Raw genomic sequence first — 11,549 nt, forward strand, 5'->3', positions numbered from 1 at the left:
AACTTTTATTCTTCATTATTGTTGATTGTCTAGATAATAAAATATGATAAAGTTCTAATAGTTGTAACTGCTTCTCGAGAGATCGACTTTAACTTCCTAGTACTATATAATGACTTGTAAACTTCTAACAAACAAGGAAGTTATTGAATAAAATAAGGGTGCAGATAAATCTCATCAAGTTTTTAGTACCATTTGCTAGGGAGCACAGTAATATTAGGATCAAATGATCTTTATTAATCTAGACTTTGATTATAATGAGATTTTGTGTATAACTTTTGATATTAAAGATTGTTTTTATTGAAGTGACTACATTTACGTTAGATAGAATTTCTTTTGATTTTTTTGGCTATTGATAGTGTATGCACTTAATCTTATGGACAATTATACCGTTAGACCCGAAAATTGAGAGGATTTTGAAGAGATAAGAAGGCGTGCACTACAAGAGAACATGAAAGATTAACAACAAGAGACACTCTATATTGAACTTCCCCTAATAGATCAAACGGTAGAAGAGACTAATAGAAGAGTACTGAGAGATTTTGTATTACCGGGAGGCAATGGTCTACAAAAAAGCATCACATGACCCATGGTAAATGTTAATAACTCTGAGATTAGACCAGTATAAATACAAATGGTACAGCAATCTCAATTCGGAGGTAAGACTACTAAACACCCTAACTTTCATTTAGCCACTTTCCTTGAAATTTGCAACACTATTAAGTTGAATGGTGTTGCTGAATATACAATTCGACTAAGATTGTTTCCATTTTTATTGAGGGACGAAACTAAGGTTTGGTTGAATTCGCATTAGAGTTTAGCGAACCGTCTGCCCAACTCTCGTCAGGACTCACTCACTCTCGACTTCAAGAACACAAGTTATAACTTCAAAAGGAAATGAAACAACAGTTCCAAACTTAGAATGTACATTTATATTCAAGTCTGTCTCAATCATTCATATATTCCCAAATATAACAAAAGATTTAAGCTCCAGATAATTTTCAACCCTAATCGAGTACTAGTGCAAGTACAATCGCACAAATTCAAAAACCAGACGACGCTAGCCTGTACCAACGTCATGCCCACGTTCGTACCTCCTGTAAGGAAAACAAAACTAATAGAGTGAGCCAAAACTCAGTGAGGTTTCAAACATCATGCAAAAATCAAGTAGCAAGTTGACCACCGTATAAAACTTGAAATATCAAAATAACGAATATAAGAGTTCATAAAAATGAATAATAACACTTTAAAGAGCAAATCATTAGATATCCAACATCTCCAGGTAAAAGGATACAGTAGCTTTTGCGAGTTAACTCTGCCACAACTTCACCAAGTAGTAGTTGACACTCCATCAACTTTCAAGTAGAGTAACCAGTCCAGTAGTGAACCACTTAACTCCAATCTCCATCTATCATTCAAACCCCCATACCAGGCCCGAACTCCAATATAATAGTGGTGGTAATACTCGATCATACCAATTAGTTGAGGAGATAACACTCCACTCGACAAAGTAGTAGACCCAGGGTTCGTTATCTTATCGACCAGGCTCTTGCCGGCTCGATTCGATTAACTAACCACAGGGTTTTTGAAATTTCAGACAGTACCCAAATCATACACATATATATATATATATATATATATATATATATATATCAAGCCAATTGCAACCAGTGCACAGTAATAAATCACATTAGAACAAATGCGATAAAATACATCCTTGCCCTATAAAACAAGGTAAGTATCGTCCAAGCACATTAACAAAGCAATTCATTCAAGTAATAAGTTCAAACATACACTTGGAAACACTCACGAATGATTTATTGCTTTCCAAAACCAAGCTCAGGTTCAACTCCCTATCTAGAGTCTAAATCTATGATAAAATACCGTTTAACAGTTTGCAATCAATTAGGATTTCAAAATATAAGAGTTTCGCATAAAGAAAACCAAGTAAATAGAACTCATTTGAGTATTACTCATTTCACTTATCAAACCATAGAAAATTTATGTTCGCTCTTTTGTTTCGATGAAAAAACATTTAAAACTTTTAAATTCACAACTCGGTATAAGAAACTAGGAAATCGTGTTTAAAGTGGTCGCTACTTTCTCCTTATAAAATATTTAGGTTTTGGTAAAAATTTCAGCCTATACATCCCTCCTAAGGAAAACTCAAATATGCTAAACAATCCTAAATTCAATTCAACCAAGAATCACCGCTCAAGTTTTGATTTCACTCGCTTGAATTTTAAGAAATAAAACGGACAGCACTTCCTTTGTGTGTCCCTAATTTTTTAGCCATTTTCAAGGCTATATTTTCTTCTCAAATCAGCCCAAATCAACACCACAATTAATGAGGTAAATTTGGTTTTCATGCTAGCCATTAAATCATCCAATTAAAGCTCACTTCTAGCATATATGCATCACAATAGCAAAGCTGAAAAAACTATAATAAAGCTGAAATTTATTATTTTAAAGTTAAAAAGTCACAATAAATCTACCAATCACCTCACAAGTCCATAGCCAAGCTCAATACCAATATATTATGGATAAATAACATAAATCAAGGCTGAAAAATCATAACCCTAGGCTGAAATTTCACCAATCTTTCCCAAATCTAGAATATCATCCATAAAATTCTAAGTTTCAAGTTATTTTCACCATAACTTGCAAGAATAAGAAAGATAAAGGAAGTTGTTCATTTTATACCTTCAACCCCTTGAAGAAAGTGAAGAACCAAGGCTTCCTCTTCAAAAACTCTCCGCTACTTGCTTCCTTGTTTCCTTAGTGCTAGTTTGTTCGGTTTAGTTTTGTGATTCTAACTTAAACAAGGCAAGAATAAAGGTGAAAATGGAAGTTTTTCTCCTCTCTTTTCCTCTCCAATGGTTCGGCCAAGCCAAGAAAGAAATGAAGCAAAATTGGTTCAAAAGAAAGATAAGAAAGAAGAAAGTTGTCTTGGACCACTTGTCTTGGATCATTGACACTTGGCAAGACCAAGTTTTTCCTCTTTTTTTTTTCTTTTCTTTCCTTTTCTTAGTCAATAATTTCGGTTGGCTTTAGGGTTAATTTAGGGAGGATTAAATGAAATAAAATCAAGGAAATTAGGGTAAGAAAGTATTGGTCAAGTGGTGTATTCAATCGGTAATAAACGGCGCACGTCGGTTCAAGCCTACTTCTTTAAATCTCTTATATTTTTATTTTAACTTATGATTCACTAACTTATTTTTAGCACTTCTAATCACAAACTTTCTCTTATTTAAAACTCGCTCTTATCCACCAATTTTAGTACACACACCTCACCAACTGATCCCACTACCAAAATGCACAAAAATCCTAGTTTACTCTAACTATAAAAGTAAAAGTAAAACTCTCGATTCTATTATTTATTACAGTTATTGAGGGAGTAAATTAGTAGTAAACAATTTATAAATTAACTTATTAAGAATAAAAGAGGATTGTAAGAACAAATATAGATGAATTTTCAAGTTCTCACACTTTCTCCCTCTTAAAAGAATTTCGACCTCGAAATTCATAACTTTATTTGCAAATAGTTCAATCTATTTCTCTTACATGTTCGTTTCTAACTCCCAGGTTACTTCCTTTATCTCATGGTGTTTCCACAGAACCTTAACCAGTAGAATTTGTTCATTCCTCAAATCCTTCACTTTTCGATCTAGTACTCGAATAAGTCATTTCTCTTAAGTCAAAGACTCATCAACCTCAATATCCTCTGGCGACAAAATATGAGTTGGGTTCAGATGATATTTCTTAAGTAAGGAAACGTGAAAAACATCATGGATTCGAGATAAGTTGGTCGGCAACTCTAGTCGGTAAGCCACCTTTCCTACCCATTAGAGTATACTGAAAGGTCCTATGTATTTTGGTTGTAATTTCTTTTCTTTTTCTGTCTTGATCTTTCTTTTCAATGGCGTAACCTTAAGAAACATCTTATCTCTTATTTCAAATTCCAAATCCTTTCTCCAATGGTTGGCATAGCTCTTTTGTCGACTTTGAACCGTTTGAAGTCTCTGATGTATCATTTTTACCTTTTCGTAGGTCTCCTCAACTCATAGTATTGTTGCCGAGTCTATAACCTTTTTCTCTCCTACTTCATCCTAATGGATCGGTGATCGGTATTTTCGTCCATAAAGTGTTTTATATGGGGCCATCTGAATAAAAGAGTAATAACTGTTGTTATATGCAAACTCGACTAACGTCGGGTACTGGCTCCAGGTCCCTCCAAAATCTACAATACAGGCTCTTAACATGTTCTCTAGAGTTTGAATGGTTCTCTCCAACTGCCCATCTGTTTGAGGATGATAGGCCGTTCTATAGTTCAACTTAGTTCGTAGAGCCTATTGCAACTTCTGCCAAAATCGAGATACAAATCTAAGGTCTCTATCCGATACTATGCTCACCGGTACCCCATGTAATCTTACAATTTCATCCATATAAAGTTTGGCAAGTTTCTCCAAAGAATATTTCATGTTAACAAGTAAGAAATGTGCGGTCTTAGTCAATCAGTCCACTATCACCCAAATCGCATCATAGCCCTTTTTAGTTCGTGGTAACGCAGATATAAAATTCATCGTTATGTGCTCCCAATTTCATTCAGGTATCTCTAATGGTTGTAACAAACCTGACGATTTTTTATGCTCAACCTTCACTTGTTGACACATAAGGCACTTTTGAACAAATTGAGTAATCTCCGATTTCACATTGTCCCACCAATACAATTTTTTGAGATTCTGGTATATCTTACCACTACTTGGATGTACAGTGTATCTAAACCAGTGAGATTATTCCAAAATGTTTCATTTCAATTTCTCATCCTTCGGTACAACAACACTATTTCAAAACCTTAGAATTCCATCGGGACCTAGGTTAAAATTGGGTAATTCTTCTTTCTTCACTCTTTCCATCCATTTTTGTACTATTGGTTTTTTCTTTTGACCCTCCTTAATTCGATCCAACAATGTCGACTTCACAACAATATTCCTGAAGATAACTTTTTGTAGTTCAAGACGAGGGTTCAATTCACTAACATTTTCTAACAGGTTCCACTCTCTCACCATTAAACTGCTAGTTGAGCCTTCCGACTTAAAACATCTGCCACAACATTGGCCTTTCTCGGATGGTAATTAATGGTACAATCGTAATCTTTTAAGAACTCCATCCATCAGTGTTGTCTCAGATTTAGTTCCTTCTGGGAGAATAAATACTTAAGACTCTTATGGTCCGTATATACTTCAAAAGTCACCCCATACAAATAATGCCGCTATTTCTTCAAAGCAAACACAACGGCTGCGAGTTCTAAATCATGGATTAGATAATTCTACTAATGAGATTTTAACTTCCAAGAAGAATAGGCAATTACATTCCTATTTTACATTAAAACACATTCCAATCCTTTTCTCGAAGCATCAATATATATCATATAACTATCCTTCCCATTTGACAAAGCCAACACTAGTGCCATGGTCAATTGCTTCTTAAACTCTTGGAAACTAATTTCACATTTAGTGTCCCAAATATATTTTTCTTGCTTCTTTGTCAAATTCGTTACGGATCCCGCAATTCTTGAAAAATTCTTTATAAACCGACGGTAATATCCCGTTAGACCCAAGAAACTACGAATCTCAGTAGAATTCTCCTGCCGTTTCCACTTGGCAACAGTTTCTATTTTAACCGGATCCACAGTAAGTCCGTCTTTTGAGATTATATGATCTAGAAATGACACTTTCTCTAGCCAGAACTCGCACTTGTTAAACTTGACAAACAACTGGTGCTCTCTTAAGGTTTGTAATACTATTCTCAAGTGTTACTCGTGCTCCTCCTTTGTTTTAGAATACACCAAGATATCATCAATAAACACCACCACAAATCGATCCAAATAGGGTTTAAATACCCGATGCATTAAATCCATAAATGCTGTTAGGACATTGGTTAATTTAAAAGACATCACTGCAAACTCGTAATGTCCATATCGAGTATCGAAGGCAGTTTTTGGCACGTCCTCCTTCCTAACAGCCCTTTGTAGCTGATCAAATAACTCGTCAATGTGGGGCAAATGATATTTATTCTTAATGGCCACTGCATTCAACTCTCGGTAATCAATACACAATGTTAAGTTTCCATCCTTCTTCTTAAGAAAAAGAACTGGAGTGCCCCAAAGTCACTCACTCTCATGTGTAAATTTCCATTCTAGCAAGTCTTGCAATTGCAATTTCAATTCCTTAACTTTAGTGGGCGCCATCCGATAAGGAGTTTTTGAGATAGGAGTGGTTCCAGATGTTAGATCAATCTTAAAATCGATCTCTCTCTCGGGAGGCAATGATACCAATTCCTCTGGATATTCACTTATCACCGACATATCCTCAAGTTTAACCTTTTCTCCTAGAGTATTAACTAGAAAGGCTAGATACTCTCGTGCCTCATTACTTAGTAATTTTCTAGCCCTAATTCTCGAAATAAGGGCAGATGAGACTAAAATACTTCTTACATCTAGTTTTAGGGTTGTCTCACAGGGTATACAAAATTTGACCATTATTCGGCAATCTACCTGAGTATGATAACGAACTAGCCAATCCATTCCTATAATAACGTCATACCCCTTAATAGTCAGACTTAAAAGGTCGACTACCAATTTTTGCTCACCAACCCAAACATTACAGTTTCTATACACCTCGTTAGCTAATAGAGATTGGTTACCCGTAGGCGTTCTCACTTCTAAATCATATGGTAGTCTTTCGACCTTCACATCAATTTCACACATAAAAGTAGGGTTGACAAAAGAATGTGTTGCACCAGAGTCTATCAAAATCTTGGCCAAACGATGAAAAACAGAGATCGTACCTTCCACTACCTCCGACGGCTCAGGTACTGACTGTTGGTCCAAGGCATATACTCTGGTTGGCACCCTTGGTCTGGTCCCTTCTACGGTGGTATGTTTAGGGTTTGACCTATCGGCTTACTAGGTATCATTGGTAAGTGGACAGGTGGCGATTTGGTGCTCGGTGCTTCCACACTGTAAATACTTCCGTGCCTTCCGTCAACAATTATCCTCAGTGTGATTGGATTTTTCGCAGTACCCACAAGACAATTGAGGGGCTGATGTCTGGCCTCCTTGTGAGGCACCTCTCGCCTGTCCCCTTCCACTTGGGGCTTCCCTCAGAGTAACTCCTCTAGATATTTCTGAAATTTTTTCATTGCCAGTTCATCGATCCACTTTAGCGGGTAGTATACCCCGATCACCTTGTCCCTGCCCCTGACTTCCACTAGGCGCACCCTTCTTCCTTGTATGAAAAACCTTCACCTATGCCCTAACAATTTCTATACTCTAGACTTTCTCAAAAACCTCCGTGAAGGTATTAATTTGTGTCACTGCCAAGGCCTCCTGTATTTCAACATTTAATCCCTGTACAAACCGTCTCACCCTCGTTTGCTCCATAGCTATCAATTCAGGAGCAAACTTGGATAACTTGGTGAACTGAGTCTCATTCTCAGATACACTTAAGGCTCCCTGACGTAGTTTAATGAAATCGTCCTCTCTTTTCTCCTGAATTAGGGGTGGGAGATATTTCACAAAGTTCAATCAGGTCCATACTGTCCGTTCTCTCTCCCACTTAGCCATAATTATATTTCACCAGACTCTGACTGGTCCCTCAAATTGGAATACGGTAAAATTCACCCGCCTTTCCTCCGTATAATTCAAGGAGGCAAAAATATTGATCATCGTTTCCAGCCATATCTCTGTAACTTCAGGGTCTGGTCCTCCAAAAAATTTCGGAGCAAAAAACTTCTGGAACCGCTCTAGGGTCCTATCTAGTTCTATTTTAGGGTTCCTAGACTGATTAACAAGGGTTTGACCCTGTTGCTCTATCAATCAAGCTAAAATATTAGTCATCAGCTGGATTGCCGTCGCTACCTGATCCCCTCCTTCAGTCCGAGGTTCAGGTTGTTGCTCGGCCGTCGCATCTCTCTCTTCTCTTGGTTCTTGTACCTGTCTAGCCCCATGTCTATGACTAGAGCCACGTCCCTGACTAGTCCCACGTCCCTGACTCTGCCTACCTTCCATGCCTCTTTTGGAAAATAGACTATATAAGTATAAGCAAAATAAAATAACTATAAAGCTCAATAAAAGCAGTTCCAAATCATAAAACGAAAATAATAGAACAAATTTAAAATAAAACACTCTATTTATATATATATCATAACAAGTCACATACCAAATCCTAAAGTACTGTACATGTCAATCTAGTAAAGTCAAGAATTTATAACAACCAAAGGATATAGAACAAAAACAGGCGCTATGTATATCAACCTTAACACATCAATATCAAAAATAAAATAAAAGATGATGTGTTACCCCAACTATTCCCTACTATATCCTAACTATCTCGCTCAACCCTCAAAACCCTAGATCTCTAGGTTAGTTTGTCACTGATCCAGCCGACACCACCACCTACTCAGGTGCGGCTGGCTCCTTCTCGGGATCCTCCTCAAGGTCACTAGGAGCTATGTTCCCTTGACCTTTTCCGACCAAGTTCACCTGTACTACTTCCTCCAAAAGTGCCCCACACTCGGTTAAGATATTATCAATTCGGTCCCTTACTTCCCTTACTATTCAAACAAGGCGACCATTAGCCTCCTGAACTTGCTCTCTTAAGGTATTGGTTCGTTCCTGCTTCTCGAGAATAGAAGTCTCAATCTCTCGGATCCTATCCTCTTGCATTTTTAGCACAGCTTGCAAACGCTCAATCTCCATCTAGTCTCGACGATTGGCATTAGCCAACCTTCCCCTCTCGCTTGCTATAGCAAGAATTACCTTATTGGGGTACGAATAAGTACGCCAACAGTCACAATGTCAGATCCTACATCCTGGAGCCCACCTAAGTACCGGCCCTCCTGGACGCTCCTGATATCTAAGCACTCACTGAGATCATTCGGCACTCCCGTTCTCGCCGTTTCCTTCTATTGCCTACAGTACAAATAACATCACAAGAATAAATAATTTAAATAAGTAAAGTTAAGTTAACTACCTATTCTCTAGGACTTCACACTTAGACATTTATACATAAACCATATCAAGTACAAGTCACTCAATTCACCCGGACAAATTCAAATCTAGACTCTGATACCACCTGTGACGACCTCACCTCCCTCTAAGGTGTACCCCAGGGTTTAGCGAACCGTCTGCCCAGTTCTCGCCAAGACTCACTCACTCTCGACTTCAGGAACACAAGTTATAACTTCAAAAGAAAATGAAACAACAGTTCCAAATTTAGAATGTATATTTATGTTCAAGTCTGTCTCTGTAGACAATGGAATGTTAATTAAATTCTAAAAATTACCATTGGCCTATAAATTATTTTATGGCTTATTTTTATCCAATTGGATATTGCCGTATGTCATGTACACTTAGAAAAGTTGGTTATTAAATGGCCAATTATATTTTACCACGTGTCAAGGTGATGTGTTCCAAATCAATTCAAATTGCAAGGATATCTCCACCAACCATATCATATCATATCCCATGCTTATTGGATAAATATCTAAGTATTTATTTCTTATTAAAGGGATAATATTTAGAGTTGTTTAATCCAAATATATTTCTTATATACTGCAATAGTTTGACCAGTCAAACGGCGCCACGTCACGTGTCCCCACGAGTCTGGCCAATCGATGAATTACTTATCTCTTTATTAATAAATATAAAATGAAGAGATAACATTTGACTGGCACAGTCCTAATATGACTGCACGTCTTGCAAGACCAGTAAAGTGGTACACAGGTCTTCAACCTCTACCCCTTGCTACAGCTATAAATAGGGGTCTCTCAACCAAATCAAACAGACATACACAGAGACACATACCAGGAGGCATCTCATACACTCAAGTGGTGAAGTTCCAAGCTACGAAGGTCTGGGTTTTCAAACTCTTCAAGTTTTTCATATATCAAGACTTGAACCTCCAAATATTTTCAAGTCCTTTAAATCTTCCATATCAAGATTTGAAGGAATCGGTGGCGGATCCAAGAACAAGCTGCGAAACCCTTGGATCGGTGTTCGAGGAGAAGAATCGAGGAAAACTTTCCACAAGTTCGAGAAAATTCCAGAGATTGTACTCACATATTTTTCTAAATTTATATATTATATATTTGTCATGTATTTCTTTTTCTTGTCATTTTGCAGACTTGAAATTTTTATCGCGTACAAATTTTTGGCACGCCCAGTGGGACCATCTCTTCTTCTCGAATATTCAACTACGTATATCACTAATGGCACCAAAGAGCAACAAAATCATGATTGCACGTTCCAAGGCTATTGATGCTAAGCCTGTTCAGGAAGCTGCACATGTTGCCACCAATACTCGCGCTATTGGTCCTGTGACAAGGAGTATGACGAGAGCCTCCACCCAAAGTAGCATGGAAGCTCCATCGGCGCCAACTCCCATCTTCGGTTGAACATCACCAATGAACTATTCTTCCACAATGGGAATCCAAGACGTTCCTGCCTCGATTGAGAAGACTCTTGCCATGCTCGAATTTGGATCCGAATCCAAATTTTCTAAGCATGATGATGATTCATCAAGCACTGGATCAGCCTCTTCACATGAAATTCTTCAATCAAGATTTTCTATTGAAAATTTTGCTGCTTCTTCTGCTGCAATACCTGCTATGATGACAAATACTTTAAGCCTCGAAGAACAATTTTCGAACATGTCCAAGATGATGGAGACCATGATGAAACACATCAAGGACCAAGATACTCTTATTGCTCAACTACTCACCCAAAAAGATCACGCTCCTGAAGGAAACAATGCGAACCCTAAGGAGCACCAAGAGCATGAAATTCCCTCATCTAAAGGCAAGAATAAGGTGAAGGAAGTATATGTGACCGCCGATGGAACTATCCCCGTGGAACAACAGAAGGAACTTGTTGAAGGCGTGATCAAAGATAAAAAGGAGGGTGGTTCAAAGTCAAGCTTTACCTACTGCAAGCCTTACACTGCTAGAATTGACAACCTAGCAATGCCTGCTGGATATCAACCGCCTAAATTTCAACAGTTCGATGGGAAGGGTAGTCCAAAACAACATGTGGCCCATTTTGTCGAAACCTGTAATAACACTGGAACCTATGGTGACCTGCTAGTCAAACAGTTCGTCCGATCCTTGAAGGGCAATGCGTTTGATTGGTATACTGATCTCACTCCGGGGTCCATCGACAGTTGAGAACAGCTGGAACAAGAGTTCTTGAATCGCTTCTACAGCACTAGAAGAACCGTTAGTATGCTGGAATTGACTAACACTCGTCAATGAAAGGATGAACCTGTGGTCAACTACATCGATAGGTGGAGAAGTCTGAGTCTCAACTGCAAGAACAGACTGTCTGAACCCTCTGCCATAGAAATGTGCATTCGAGGAAGGCATTGGAGCCTAAGTTACATCTTACAGGGTATACGTCCAAACACATTTGAAGAATTAGCTACTCGTGCTCATGATATGGAGTTAAGCATCACAGCCAATGCAACTGATGGGCTTCCTATTCAAGCTCCGCG

Source organism: Coffea eugenioides, chromosome 10, assembly GCF_003713205.1.
Source record: "Coffea eugenioides isolate CCC68of chromosome 10, Ceug_1.0, whole genome shotgun sequence".
NCBI classification, from domain to species: Eukaryota; Viridiplantae; Streptophyta; class Magnoliopsida; order Gentianales; family Rubiaceae; genus Coffea; species Coffea eugenioides.